Source organism: Leiobunum rupestre, chromosome 11 (assembly GCF_980474605.1).
Source record: "Leiobunum rupestre chromosome 11, qqLeiRupe1.1.hap1, whole genome shotgun sequence".
Taxonomy (NCBI): Eukaryota; Metazoa; Arthropoda; class Arachnida; order Opiliones; family Sclerosomatidae; genus Leiobunum; species Leiobunum rupestre.
Window position 1 is genome coordinate 43,852,906 of NC_143394.1, and position 16,707 is coordinate 43,869,612.

Genomic DNA, 16,707 nt, shown 5'->3' on the forward strand with positions numbered 1-16,707 from the left:
TTTCTTATCGTCTTAGATATAGTTGTATTAATGTGGTGGCGTTGGTTTAACGTTTATTAATATACGAGCTGTCGTTTAGTCAAGTGGCTTTCTGTGCTTTGTTAATGGTAAGGTTTTTGCTTCTTGTTAATACATTTGGTGTGGATATTTGGATATCTACGATTCCTAATGCAGTCATTGATTTCCTGGGTGTGTGAGGTTTGATATTGGAAATTGGACGGCATTGGTCTGTTTTACGCGGTATGTGTCACAATGTCAACCGGAAGTCTACGAGTCGTCCATTACCAGATGTCGAATATAGTTATTCTACGGTATCTTCATCAAGGGCGAGTGTTGAAATAACATGAGCGTTAAAGATGCGGCAAGTATTTCGTAAGCGAGAAAAATTCAAATACCCTCTGTACGTATTTATTTCATTAAAATTTGCTTCGTCTAAATCACTGTTGTAACTACTTAATTTATATTATTCTAAATAAATTAAACTCCGTTGTTTCGTCTCAATTATTTTAATTATAATTAAAATTTTATACCGGGCGGGATTGAACCGGGATTACGTTTTTAGTAAATAACGCTGAATTGCGGAGATATATCTTTAAGGATAATCTCGAGAAATTAATACCACTAGGGACGATTCTTCCGAGGAGAGGTATATTTTGGCTTGCCAACTTGTTTTCAATACATCCCTTTAAATTTTTTTTATGCTTTAAACCATAGATAAAACAACTTCGTTTATATAATATATATACACTGTATATATATATATATATTATATTATTATATATATAAACACTTAAATGTTTTTTGGTTATTTATTACTTCTTATATAATGTATCAATAAGATATATACGAAATCAACGTTTATTTAATTTTAGTATATTTCAACTATTTTTTCCAATAAACCTGCTCCTTTTATTTGACAATGCAAATTTATTTTAGAACGTGAGTCTCCGAGAACTTCATTAATTTGCAAATTAATTACATTCACAGAACTTGACACTATATTGTAGTTCATTTTAGCTCCTAAGCCTTGGTTGTTCAAATCGCTTTGTTTACTAAAATAATGGCCGTTGGTTTATGGGACCACGGCCAACTTTGATCACGCGCTGTTCGCGCTACTACGGCCAACACATTCGTCGAAATTCCGCGAGCAAGGATTTCCCCCCTATAAACTGTACTATAATGTGTAGGAGTTCAGCGCCACGCTCGGTGGTTATATTGTCCCCAATGTAAAAACTATACTAAAAATAATAATCCGCTAGGGGCGCTGACGTCATACACATCTTTTGCTCATAGGTTAACACAGAAACGTCAACGAATGAGATGGCCGCTGTAGCGCGAGAGATGCGCGAGAAATCAAAGTTGGCCGTGATCGGACGTAGAGCTAATTATACGTCGGAATTATCGGCATTTGAGATTCGATGACGTCAAATATGACGTAAAATATTACGTAGGGTACGGATGACGCGATATCTGTGAAACAAACCATTAGTGAAGAAATAGAGCTAGTGGCATACTTATGAGTAATTATGTTACATATGATATTTCCGTTAACCTCAACAAGTTTTTATGGAAGGGGAAGCCGATTAGACCAGTGGGGAGAGAAATTGCAAACTCAACGCGGAAGGAGTTGTTCCGAGGTTTCACTCAGTGCCACAAGGATCGAACCCGGCTCCTCTTGCTGCGAGTCGAAAGTGCTAACTCCGTCAGTTTATAGTGGGGAAAAGCCTTGTTCACGGAATTTCGGCGAATGGGTTGGCCGCTATAGCGCGAAATCATCAAAGTTGGCCGTGCTGCATACTACAGGCGTATCAAGATGAACTAGATAAAATTGATACGAATGAGGAGGTAGTTAAAAGATTTAATTAATAAAGAGAGTAGAGTTCAAATCTTTGGCTAACCAAAAGTACGATGATAAAATAAAAGAAAATTTGTCCGAATATTCTTCGTAATTATTTTTGGGAAGTTTAATTCCGTTAACCGATCTAGTCGGACTTCCTAGCTCGTTTGATTCTAACTTGGTTAATACTGCTCATAGAAATCTCATAGGTAACTAGAATGCTGCCGCCTACGGCCGAGCTTGACGCCAATTCGCCTTGAACTTTCAGCCAATGAGAGGCCGTAGAGTGGTTCCGCCAAGGAGGATAATAATCCTCCTTGGATCCGCTACTATAGCGGGATATAGGTGACGTCATTCTCTCTGGTGACATTAAATTCTTGGCAGAACCACTCTTTGAGCTCTGATTGGCTGAGATCTGGCTATCGTCTGCCACGGCGTTTGGCCCATTTGCCAGTTACACCTCCGCAGTATGAGTCTCTTTATAAGGAAAACAGGCCAAACTTAAAACAGCTGGTTTGAAATCTTTCTTTGTAAAATGACAGGTCAAACTCATAAAGTGGTCCATGGTATTCGACTTCCAAAAATCTGTGGTGAAAGAGATCAGTAGCGTAGCCAGGATTTTGTTTCGGGGGGGGGGGGGGGGCACGCCATTGAAAAAAAAGTTAAAAAATTAAAAATATTTGTACGTACGACCATACGTTTCGGGGGGGGGGCATGAGCCCCCCTGTGCCCCCCTGGCTACGCCACTGAAAGAGATAGATTCCCGAGATTTATCCGAAAGAGCTGAGTCAAGGTTTTCTTTGATATCTTTCAACATGTCTTGATATATATTTGGAATAATGTTCCTAGAGAAAGTTGTTCGGCTTGGAACGTGGTATCTTGGTTCACATTCTTTTATTACTCGTCGAAAGCCTCCCTCCTCCACAACCGAATACGGCTGAAAATCTACACTGCAAATTTGAGGTACATTTAAAGAACACAATAAAAACACATTAAGATCACCTAGAACGGTATCGATTTAAGATCACATACACTTCAGGAATGTTTGAAGAACACATACAAAGCGTCCTAAAAGTGCTCTGATCATGTTCTTAGCACTTTTCAACTTTCTTAAAACGTTCATATTATATGAACTAAAAATGTTCTTATGATCTAAAAGTGTGCTATTAAAGTGAACTTAATATTTTCTGAAAGTGTATGGTGCACTTAAATTCCCCAATTTAAGAGTACCTAAAGTTTTCTACAGATGTTGTACTTAAAATGTTCCAGGAAAAATAAAAATCAATTTAATGGAATTTTATTTACATTTAATTACAAATAAAATAAAAATCAATTTAAAGGAGTTTTATTTACATTTAATTACAAATAAAATAAAAATCAATTTAAAGGAATAGTATTTACATTTAATTACAAATAATATAAAAATCAATTTAAAGGAATTTTATTTACATTTAATTACAAATAAAATAAAAATCAATTTAAAGGAATTTTATTTACATTTAATTACAAATAAAATAAAAATTAATGAAATTTTAATTTTATTTGTTAAAATAAAAAAAACATTTTAATTTGAAATAGAGATAAATTTAAGAAAATTTTAATTTTATTTGTTAAAATAAAAAAAACATTTTAATTTGAAATAGAGATAAATTTAAGAAAATGTTAATTCCTTTTGTTTAAATAAAAAAACCTATTTTAATTTTAAATCCATTTTTTTTTAAACTTTGATGTCGAATTTTGCTCCCAGCTGCTGAGCTTGTAATAGTTATGGCCCATTACCCATTTGGCAAACAAAGCCATTGGCTACTGGAATTTGTTTGGGTAATCCAACTCCATAGTGTAATAAATTGCGAGCAAAGAAATCATAACAGATGGCATTGACAGTTCATTATTTTTCAAAATAATTTGAAACCCGTTTCCTACTATAGCTGAATTTTTGAATTCATTATAGATATTAAACACAAAGGAGGGCCAGTTCGTCTTCTCTCAATTTCAACCAAAATGTCCGAATCCTAAAAAAAATTAACAAAATCACATATTTATATCATATATAATTTTATTTTATATACCAGGTGTTTAGCGGTTAACCGTTCACGTATGTGTGTTACGCGTTGGAGTGTAAATACATATAATCTGGAAGGGAGTAAACAGTCATTCCAAACGTTCCTTCTTAAATCTCGGTGTTTAAATCTGGGGATATTGTTATGTCGTCTCGGTTGCGATTACGGTTTCGAAAGGGACGACGAAGGCTGCCCTTATTGCGAATGTAGGAATATATATGCATTATACACATCCACACATAATACATGTGAGTGTTGCGAGGTAGCGCGAGACTGGTTCAATGAATTGCGCCGCACCCGGTATAAGGAGACTTACTTTAACTTCTTCGATGATGGACTTGGTTTTAATCCCTTTTGTTTGAAAATTTCCACATCTCTTTACATACCTTGTCCAACTGGCATAAAATGTATCTTGACCCTGAAGTTTTAAAAATGTGTAATAGGTAAAAAGCAGGTCATATCAGCTTACTCGTACCTTATCTTTCTTTTCTTCTGAAAGAGACAAAATGCTTTCACATTCTTGGAAATTTTTTCAAATAACTCTCTTCCACACATTCACCGAAATTCAAATAAAAACTGGAAATTATAATATTTAGTCATAAATCTTAGTTCCAGATCTAGTTCAGTGTTATATTTTATTAGATTTATCACTTTATATTATTGTATAGCAACCAGAATAGCACGTGCTGCCTATATACAGCAAGATATTTCGTGTTGCGTCAGAGTACATATTTTTTTAAAATTTAACTTACAATTTCTACTGTATCTCAAAACAAAGGTAAAATTCCAAAAACTCTTTATTTCCACTTTTCAGGAGGTTGGACCTTGAAATAAAAGATTTTTTGAGGCATGTGCAAAAGCTATTTCTATCACTAGAGCAATTGGGGAGATGATCGCATTAGATTTTCAGCCGTATTCGGTTGTGGAGGAGGGAGGCTTTCGACGAGTAATAAAAGAATGTGAACCAAGATACCACGTTCCAAGCCGAACAACTTTCTCTAGGAACATTATTCCAAATATATATCAAGACATGTTGAAAGATATCAAAGAAAAGCTTGACTCAGCTCTTTCGGATAAATCTCGGGAATCTATCTCTTTCAGTGGCGTAGCCAGGGGGGGCACAGGGGGCTCATGCCCCTCCCCGCCGAAACGTATGGTCGTACGTACAAATATTTTTAATTTTTTACTTTTTTTTCAATGGCGTGCCCCCCCCCCCCCCGAAACAAAATCCTGGCTACGCTACTGATCTCTTTCACCACAGATTTTTGGAAGTCGAAAACCATGGACCACTTTATGAGTTTGTGCTGTCATTTTACAAAGAAAGATTTCAAACCAGCTGTTTTAAGTTTGGCCTGTTTTCCTTATAAAGAGACTCATACTGCGGAGGTAGTGCGAATGAAACTGATAAATTTAATGTCAAAAATTATTCCTCAACAATTTTTGGATGGAAGTATTGAAATTTTCGTGGCCACTGTTACAAAGGCTCGAGGGGTTGATCACCCCGCGTAATCGGTGTACAGAGCCGTACCTTTGACTGCACTAATGGGATTACGCGTAATCTTTGAAGTCCCTGCCTTTGGCAGTGCTAATATAAGCGTAATCCGGTGTACAGACTTTCTAAGAGTGGTTAGCCCCTCGCAAAGGCTATAAAAGATTCGGAGTGGAACCACATTCCATGCTTTTGTCATACCTTACAATTGGCGGTAGAAGATGCACTATCTGAACTCCAAATTAAAGAAAAGACAGTGAATCAGCTTTGGTCCCAATGTAGATCAATGGTTGGCCATTTCAAAAAGAGTGTTGTGTCATCAAATTTGCTGTCAAAGAAGCAACGAGAGTTGAATATTCCAGAGAAGCGCTTAATCAAGGAACCTATATATATGTAATGTTTATGCGTAGGTTGTGAGTGTTGAATTTGTTGTGATTGTGTACTGATGGTTGTGCATGTTGAGTCTGTTGTGTTTATATGGGCGTTTTCTCTCCAACTCCTTCTTAATGACTTTGGGACGGACCGAGTGCTGAGTGTAATGCAACCTCTCAACGTCCAATGGCAGGGTTTCCACCAGTTATACACGGTATTCGTCTTAGTATCAATTCGCGATCGCATCGGGCGAGATTTGAACACGAGACCTCCTGATTGACAGGCGGACGTTCTACCACAGAACTACCGACACTTGTTACGACTTATTGAAAATTAGACCTTCAGCTTTATCGGAAGCGTATTTAATAGAGTACGAAATTTTGGTTTAATTGAAATAGAATTGAAATTGAAATTATTGCATCGAAGAAATTCTAATTTAGCGTTTCTCTATTGATTAAAAACAAATGCGCCACCCAGGTTTCGAACCCAGACCATTGGCAGTCGAGCGCTCTACCACAGAACCACCGATAGCTGCTTAGATTCACTGAAATTAAGACAGGCATCGTAAGCATAATAGGTAATAAAGTCTTTTTTTATTAATGAATTTATGAAGGCCTAATCTGGTTTTTTTAAAGGTTAAATCTTGTTTTAGCGCAGTCAGCCGAGATTAGAGGGTTAAAGGGTAGACCCTGTGGGTGGTCCACTTTGTTAGTTTTTTTTGTTATTTATTTACGGGTATTCTTAACGACCTATATATAGTTGTGTTAATTCAAAGGAGATAATTTAACGTTAATTGCTTTAAGACCTGCGGTTAGTCAAGTGGCTCTCTGTGCTTTGTTGATGGTAAGGTTTTTGCTTCTTGTAAATATATTTGGTGTGGATATTTGGATATCTACGATTTCTAACGCAGTCAATGATTTCTTGGGTGTGCGAGTCATTATATGATATTGGAAATTGGACGGCATTGGTCTTTTTCATGCGGTATGTGTCACAACGTCAACTGGAAGTTGAAATAAAATGAGCGTTAAAGATGCGGCAAGTACTTCGTAAGCGAGAAAAATACAAATACCATCTGTAGATGTTTCTTTCATTAAAATTTGCTTAGTGTTATATTCAACTGATAAACATGTACTGTAAAAAGGGTTAAATTCAATTGTGCATTGTTTTAGTGAATCTAACTCGCTGTTGTAACTACTTAATTTATAATATTCTGAATAAATTAAACTCGATTGTTTCGTCTCAATTATTTAAATTAAAATTAAAATTTTATACCGGGCAGGGTTTGAACCGAGAATACGTTTTTCGTAAATAACTCTGAATTGCGGAGATATCTTTGGGGGTCGTGTCGAGAAATTAATACCACTAGGGACCATACTTCCGAGGAGAGGTATATTTTGGCTTGCCAACTTGTTATTGTTTAAAATACATTCATTAAGAAAATAATTATTTCAACAAAGTTAAGAGTATACTCAAGTATGCGTAAAAAAGTCATTAATTCTGTCACGTATTTTATCGTCAGCTGGATATTAATAAATTAATAATAATAGTAATAATTAGCTAATCACCACCACAGACCCAAATCACCTTCCGACTTTTAATGCCTTATTTGATGGGTGGCCGGGCTACAAGGCGTAGGAGGGTGATGAAAAGTCCTTTATGCCACGCGAACTATTATTAACCTCCGCAAATGTTTATGGAAAGGGGAAACCGAGCATCTCGAGGGAAAACCCTTTAACCAGAGCAACGGCGTAGCTAGAAATTCGTCAAGGGGGGGGGGGTAAAAATATGTAAATATTAAGAGGGGGTCAAGAAGGGGTAGAAATGTAGAACAGTCATAAGCCTTGTTAACACTAGAAACGTCGCGAACGTTTATAAATTGTTTCGAAAAGTTAAATTGTATATTTTCATGTCATATCGTTGACCAATTAATCGAGTTGATAGCAAATTTTTAGAAATTGGACCTTCTGAAACATCTTCATTCGATTTCAAAGTGTCTAGTGTGAACGTGGATAAATTTAGGTTCAAGAGGGGGATATGACACGAAAAACCTCCCCCTTGTCTAGACGCCCCTGAACCAGAGATAAAACTTTACAGATTTTCACCTAGTGCCGCCGGCGTAGGAACCGGGGGGGGGGCAACCGCCTTTAACAGTGCATTTCCCCCCATGCCAAGTGCCACAAGCTGGGATCGAACCCGGCTACTCTTGCTGCGAGGTAAGCCTGCTAACCACTCCACCACCCCACCTTACAACGCCTTATCATTTAAATTTTTATTGAAAAATACTAATTGTGAAAATATAAATTTAGAAGGTAGGATTTTTCAGACAAAATATTTAGAATTAGAATTTCTATGGTCTGTCGCCGTTAGCCCACCTAATGTGTTAACAATTTTCATAAAATATTAAACTTTGTACTTACTTCATAAAAATTGCACCCTAATTATTTTTCCCGACTTTTGAATTTATATGGTATTTGTACCACTTGACTTTCCTACCAAAATAGGAAACCAGAGACGTAAAGCAAAGTTTGATTTACTGTTTTTTTTCCCCTCCGAAACAAAGCCGTGGCTACACTACTGGTGCAAATAAAGGGCCTGTGGCGCGCGCTAGCTGCTTGGCGCTAGCCCCCGAAGAATAAGAGGCGACGAAATATTCCATTTCATTTTTTCCTGTAATTAGAAGTGCCAAAAAACAGACTGTCGACCGCGAACCCTAAGGGTTTTAGTTACGCCACTCAGTGGCGTAGACAGGGGAAGGTTACGGATCCAGACCCCTTTTGACTACCTTTGACTGTACTAAGTTCCTAACCCCTTCTCGACCCCATCTTAACTTTCACTTACTTCGTCCGCCCCCCCCCTTGATGAATTTCTGGCTGCACCACTGACGTCACTGAAATTTATTATCTAAAATATAGCAGAAAAAACGCGCAACCACAAGTAACAAAATAATTAGGTATGACACTTCCTATTCTTTAGTGTTAATTTTCTAAACCGGTAAATAAGGCATTAAAAGTCGCAAGTGGACTTGGTCTGTGGTGATGCTTAGCTAAGTGTTATTATTATAACCTTTTTTCAACACTGACACTCTCGACTTCGACTTGACAGTGTATGAATGTTTCCTTATACTTATTTCTATAAAAAATATTAAACTTTTAATAATATTTTATCTGCTATATCTTCCATTAAATGTTTCACAAATAATTTCAAATTCGCTACTCGCGAAACTAGAGAAACGCCGGAAACCAGATATTCCACCTTGGACGGAAGTTTCGCATATTTAAGACAATAGGGCACTCTGTGCTGCAATTAAACATCAATTACGAAATAACTATGAAAATCATTTCAATTGTAAATTTGTTTAATTGCCATACTTAAGAGTATTATGTTACTTATGATAATACCATGTTTTGAATTAAATTTTTTTTTTAATTTAATTTTTTGAGGTACCTAGTTTTGGAACTACAATAGCGAAAGATACACTTGGCATGGAACAAATCAACGAATACCTGATAACTTGGTAGAACGACTTTGAAGAAAATTTAAAAGAAATGGGTGATATCACTACCTTATTTACAAAAACCACGTATCTTTTTCAGATTTGTATACCTAAGTTACGTGGTTTTGGAAATAACGTAGCAAAATTTCGTATTCATCGGTATTCACTGGCATTCAACTGATATTCAACGGTATTCAAAATAATCAGGAAATCAAAACGGTATTAACTGGTATTCAAAATAATCAGGAAATCAAAACGGTATTCACCGGTATTCAAAATAATCAGGGAATCAAAACAGTATTCACCGGTATTCAAAATAATCAGGGAATCAAAACAGTATTCACCGGTATTCAAAATAATCAGGAAATCAAAGCGGTATTCACCGGTATTCAAAATAATCAGGAAATCAAAGCGGTATTCACCGGTATTCAAAGGTAATCATTGGGATTTACCGGTATTCGAAGAAAAAATTCCGTATTCAGGTGCAAATAATCGTAATCACCAAAATCACGGTAATCATTTTGAAATCAAAGGGAATCAATACAAATTTTTAGTAATCAGTAATCAAGTGTACAAATTTTTACTAAGTGAGTAACCCCTCGATTGATACTAAGACGAATACCGTGTACAATTGGTGGAAACCATGCCATTGAGCGTTGAGAGGTTGCATAACACTCAGCACTCGGTCCGTCCCAAAGTCAATAAGAAGAAGTTGGAGAGAAAACGCCCGTACAAACGCAACAGACTCAAACACTACAGACTCAACAAACGCAAACACTACAGACTCAACAAACGCAAACACTACAGACTCAACAAACGCAAACACTACAGACTCAACAAACGCAAACACTACAGACTCAACAAACGCAAACACTACAGACTCAACAAACGCAAACACTACAGACTCAACAAACGCAAACACTACAGACTCAACAAACGCAAACACTACAGACTCAACAAACGCAAACACTACAGACTCAACAAACGCAAACACTACAGGTTCAACAAACGCAAACACTACAGACTCAACAAACGCAAACACTACAGGTTCAACAAACGCAAACACTACAGGTTCAACAAACGCAAACACTACAGACTCAACAAACGCAAACACTACAGGTTCAACAAACGCAAACACTACAGGTTCAACAAACGCAAACACTACAGGTTCAACAAACGCAAACACTACAGACTCAACAAACGCAAACACTACAGGTTCAACAAACGCAAACACTACAGGTTCAACAAACGCAAACACTACAGGTTCAACAAACGCAAACACTACAGACTCAACAAACACAAACACTACAGGTTCAACAAACGCAAACACTACAGGTTCAACAAACGCAAACACTACAGGTTCAACAAACGCAAACACTACAGGTTCAACAAACGCAAACACTACAGGTTCAACAAACGCAAACACTACAGACTCAACAAACGCAAACACTACAGGTTCAACAAACGCAAACACTACAGGTTCAACAAACGCAAACACTACAGACTCAACAAACGCAAACACTACAGGTTCAACAAACGCAAACACTACAGGTTCAACAAACGCAAACACTACAGGTTCAACAAACGCAAACACTACAGACTCAACAAACGCAAACACTACGGACTCAACAAACACAAACACTACAGACTCAACAAACGCAAACACTACAGACTCAACAAACGCAAACACTACAGGTTCAACAAACGCAAACACTACAGACTCAACAAACGCAAACACTACAGACTCAACAAACGCAAACACTACAGACTCAACAAACGCAAACACTACAGGTTCAACAAACGCAAACACTACAGACTCAACAAACGCAAACACTACAGACTCAACAAACGCAAACACTACAGACTCAACAAACGCAAACACTACAGACTCAACAAACGCAAACACTACAGGTTCAACAAACGCAAACACAAAGATCACAACCGTCATAACACAAATTCAGCATTCACACCCTACACATAAACATTACAATAACGAAATATCCAATCAACCTGAGTTAAAACTGTCGCGACACCATACAAACCAAACCCAACCGCAAATTAATCCGTTAACGCTCACCGTCGCGTCGCACCATGTAGTTTGCCCATGGTCGCACGGTGGTTTTGCCAACCCTTCCCCTCGGAGAGGTAAAGACGTATACGTCTAAAAAACCGGTGCGATTTTCATTACATCATAGCCCAAGGTCATATTTCGTATTCACAAGCGCAATAAATATGCACCACGTTTTTTTATCTCGGTTTATTATTATTATTATTAATTTATTGATGCCTTTAGTTTTAATTTTACATCAATTTCATAATACATCACTCGTCCTTACCATATGAGCAAAGGGTGCTCGTGCGTGGAAGGGTATTATTGTTACTTTACATAATGAAAAAAAATTTGGTACTAAATTGAAAAATATACGTTTATTATTGTCACGGACCTTTAAAACCAGTTATCATCCTTTATAACATAAAGAAACATTATTATATTACAAAGGTATGATATCATATATATTATTACTAGGATGTCTCAAAACCCGGAGCCGGCATTCTCGACAAAGACTTGAGCGGAGCGTGGGTGCTACGATAATCGTGAATTACGGAGTTGTATAACTTTAGTAATGATAATAAAACGTAATTAGCATAAAAGCAATAAGAAGTGTATTTTTTTTGAACCAACTTAAAAACAAGCAGTTTATTAGTCCAATCTTTTTTTATAATTTATAATAAGTCCACTCTTTTGCTCCCCCCTCTCTTTTCTTGTCCCCCCCCTCTCTCGCGGCGAAGGTCTCCCTCTCCTAAATCATATTTTATTAGTCCAATCTTTTTTATAATTTATAATAAGTTCACTCGAACGGCAGTTCCTTGTCCCCCACCCTCTTTTCTTGCCCCCCCCTTCTCTCGCGGCGAAGGTCTCCCTCTCTTCCGGACATTACCGCGAATTTCCCTCTCTCTTCTCCGTCTCGTTCCCTTTCTTTTCTCCCCCAAGTGCGACACACACACATACCCACACACACACACACACACACAGCCAACTCTCCCATAGAAGTCACGACAGTGAGAGCTCCACTCACTCGCTTCGCTCGTTCGCTCCGCTCAATAACCTTTTACAATTAAATTTTTAAACATTTTATAATTATTAAATTTTTTCAGATTAGTATCTAATAAGTTATATACTTTTGGGCCTAAAGACATGTTATGCTTTTAAGTTTTATTTTATAGTTTAAAGTTTTTACAATCCTTGAGGCGAAACAAACAAATGTATTTAGTTTTCTCAGTATTAAGTGTTATAAGATCTTTTTCCAATTTACATTTGACTTCATTTAGTATAATTTGAGCTTTACGGAAAGTGTCTTCCCACGTTAAGCCTTCTATAAACAGGACTGTATCGTCGGCAAACGAAATTAATTTTCCATCGATATTCATTTTACATAGGTCGTTTATCTACACAAGAAAAAGGACAGGTCCTAAAATAGTACCTTGAGGGATTCCAAACTTCATTTCTAAAGGGTTACTATAAACATTTTTAATTTTTACAACCTTATTACGACCGCTCATATAAGATCTAAACCAATTTAATACGATACAAATTATCTTTGAATGGGAAACAGTATCAACGGCGTTTTTTGGGTCGAGAAAAATACCTATAATCTTGTCATTATTATCTACTGCTTTATATAATTGATCTGTGATATTTAAGATAGCATCTTCAGTACTGAGACCTTTTCTAAAACCATATTGATTTTCCCCCAGAAAATTTGTTGTTTTTTAGTTGGTTTTTTACAATTTTTTCAAATATAATAATAAAGGGAGTACAACATTTTCAAAAATAATAATAAAGGGAGTACAGCAATTTCAAAAATTAAGGGCAATACATAATTCCCTCCCCTCATATTTCTAACCACATGTTATACGTAATGGGATATACAGTTGTTTTTGAAGAATTATCCCACTAAAAGTATCCCCACTTTGGTTATGCTTTAATTTCTCATATCTACTAGAACGCGTTTCGTGAATCTAAAACCACGTACCTCATAATTAAGAAATTATATTTGAATAAATATTCAAACTATAATGAAAATAATTAATTTATAGCTCGGATATTGTTCTTTATACGTTAATTAAGGGTACATTTAAAAACTAAACACTAAATATGAAAACATAAAGGTTTCAAGTGAGAAAACCTCTTCAGGGCGGGCATTGTCACCATGGTTACAGCGGAAATTTTGAAGGCAGCGAGCCACTGCGCATCGCGTCGTACGCAGTGAAGGTACTTTTGTTTTGGCGTTTTTCGCGTCTGTAAGCATAACCACGAAAAATTACAAATAGTAAAAAATTGCGATTTTTTGCTCTGTACTAACCGAAAGATATAAAATGGTCACTAATATGATATGAATTATTTTATACTAATCTCGTAATATAAGTGTTTTTCATTTTCAGCAAACTTCAAGACCATATGTTTGACGTTGAGTTGGGGATGGGCCACCATCGCAAGAATTTAATTAGAAAACTAATTATGTTAAATGCGAAAGATCGCCTGAACAAAAACCTGGAAATGAAAGAGAAAGCAATTAGACACAAGCTTTGAATATTTTATTTCAAGGGCATTAGATTTAAAAGTTTATAAAACGGTAATAGACCCATAACAAAAGAGGGGCCGCAGACGAGGCTTAAGTGAGACCTTTGGACGGAACATCCTGTTTGTGACGTTTTGAACCACGTGACCGCCGTTGAAATATACAGGCGGAAGTAAGGAAACGGATGTTCCGTCCAAATGCTGAGCTGCCAGGTAAAAATGTTAATTTTCGACCCCCCAACTTTCAACATGGGTCTATTAACGGTAATGTAGATTCTAGCTAACGTAATGATTTTCATAGTTGTTTAAATCTATATATATATATATATATATATATAAATGATTTGAGCCTATTTGACCGATTCCCAAAAGATTTGTTCGAATTTGCGTTTGACCGATTGTACCTTTTGATCGAACGAAATCTGATCGAAAGCTGCTTTACGGTAAAACTACTAGTTTTTGGGCGAAGATCGAAAAGGCAAAATCTAGTTAGAATGAGATACAAGTGAAGGCGATGAAGGAAAAGGTGGTGAAGGTAGTGAAATTGAAGGTGGTGAATGTGTTAAAGAAATAGCTTATAGCCCCCCTAGGAAGGGAAGCGAAAAAAGTGAAGTGTGGAAATTCCCCAAGTAGCTCGAGGAAGTTGTTTCCTCATGTTGAGAAATAAAAGGGAATGTGGACAAAGTGTCGACCATCCGCGGGATGGTCACGGGTTGGAAAAACCCCAAAAAAGAGAGATTACTGGCCAGTCTTTAGAAAGAAAAAGGTTTTCGAAAGAAAACCGTTAGAGAATCAGAAGAGTTTTCGTCCAGAAAGGAGCCCAGTTAAGCGCCCCTTGTTTAGGGCATTTAGTAAAAGAACAGTAAAATCAGTTTAAATAAAGTAGTTGTTTGGTTTTTAAAGAAGTTTGGTTTCATTTAATTTTAATTTTCACGTAACCCATCGTGTCAGGTCAAGAAGTCAGCGATTGGAGTGTTTCAGTCCGCTTTAATCGCCAGTTAATTTAAGCTCTCCCTACAAGTGCGTTTTGGTTTTAGTTTTCAACAGCCCCAATGTAGTATTTTTTTTGTAATTTTATATTACGGTAAGGAAAGTTTGGAAACCTACCTTTAGAATGCACACACTTTGAAAGTGCGGGCCATAGACAATGATTTGAGTCTATTTGATCGATTCCCAAAAGATCGATTGTACTAGGATCTTTGCCGAAATCCGTGTTTCTATATCCGTTTAAGGTTATCCGTGTAAACGTTTTAAACGGAGATCAAAAACCGCCGTGTTTTTTAAAGTAAACGGATAAACGTATAACTCACGTGAACCCGTGTAGTTTGATACGTTTACACGTTCCTAATCGACACGCTTATCTAAAAACGAAAATCCGTGTTCCTGCTGTGTAGGAAAGGTTGAGTACAAAAAATTAGATGTTACCAAGTTTATTATACTCCGCGGCCGCGGAGTATATTTAGAGCTCATCTTTTTCCCCCATTTCCACCTCTGCTGCGCGTATATTGGCAATTTACCGGTTTGGTCGTGGAAGACGTCAACTCAGCTTGAGTGACTTTTAGGCCTTTTTTGGGTCGCGCTCTAACCTCAACCACTAGTCGTATTTTAATTCTGTAAACGGATTTAAAATCAGCGTGTTTCACTTCATAGGCCCGTCTTTTCACGATTTATAATTTAATCAATAAGGCCGAGAAAATATAAGTTTTTGAAGCCAGGAAATTACGGTTTCGAGGCATCCATTTTCCCTCTTAAGTTTCAGATTGGCGCGCATGCGCAACGGGAAACTGAGTCTAACATGAAAACCGAGGCCTTGCACAAATACAGGTCCCAAACAGTGTTGCCAATGTGTGGGATAAATTCCACATTGTGGGATTTTTGGCGATTTTTTGGGCTGTGTCGGATAAAGGGATTTTTAAGCGAAAATCGTTGATTTGGTGGGATTTTTGGCCTGCATTTTTGAAAAAGCACTATTTCCAGAAATTCATAAACCGAAAATATCAGACTTCTATAATCACAATAACCATAATATTAAATCTCTTGCAATTTTAAAAATACTGCTCATTTAAGCGTACGTTTCAATTAAAGAAGATGGTAAAATGACTTAACAAAACATTTCCTAAAGATTTTTTTTATAAAAATTATTAGTAATTTTTATTTAATTTTTTTCCCGCGCTGGCCTACGAAACTTGAAAATATTTGGCATGTTTTCCGCTGAGTTTTGGGAGAGGGCGTGGCTAAAAACGTGTAGGGGGTTTGGCTGGAAATTTTGGAACTGAACTGTGCGATTTTCACTCGTCAAACATTGGCAACACTGGTCCCAAAGGCGGGGAATTCATTTCCTCGCATTAAAATTTTCATCGATTTTAAAAGTAGATTACGAGCGAAATACTTAAGGGGAAATTATGAATGTAGTCTTAAATAAAACCTGGAAACTTACTAAAAATCATATGAAAAATTCCAAATTGAGTACAAACACTAAAATTATTAAAAAGTCTCAAAATTGCAACACAGTTAGGATAACAAATTCCCGTAGGAAAATCATTGGGGAGAAAAACAAATTTTCCCGAAAATTCGTCCGCTTAGGGCCCGTTGCAAAAGTTCGTTCGGCTAGGATTCTACGTCACGATTCTAGCTAAATGGGGCGTGTCTAGCCAGTTGGCGATCCTAGCCGAAAAACGGGTTGCAAAAGTATATTTTCAATTTGGCTAGTGTAGCGAGAATTATTCCTAGAGTGGGGAAAATGGCTGAATTTATCGCGTTGCTTGATTTAAATGAATTGAATAATCACGGTAATGAAGCTGCAGAACCTGATTCAAGGCGCGAAAGAGTACGGTATGAACGTCCAAATCCATTAGAGCTGTCTGAGAAGGAATTTTT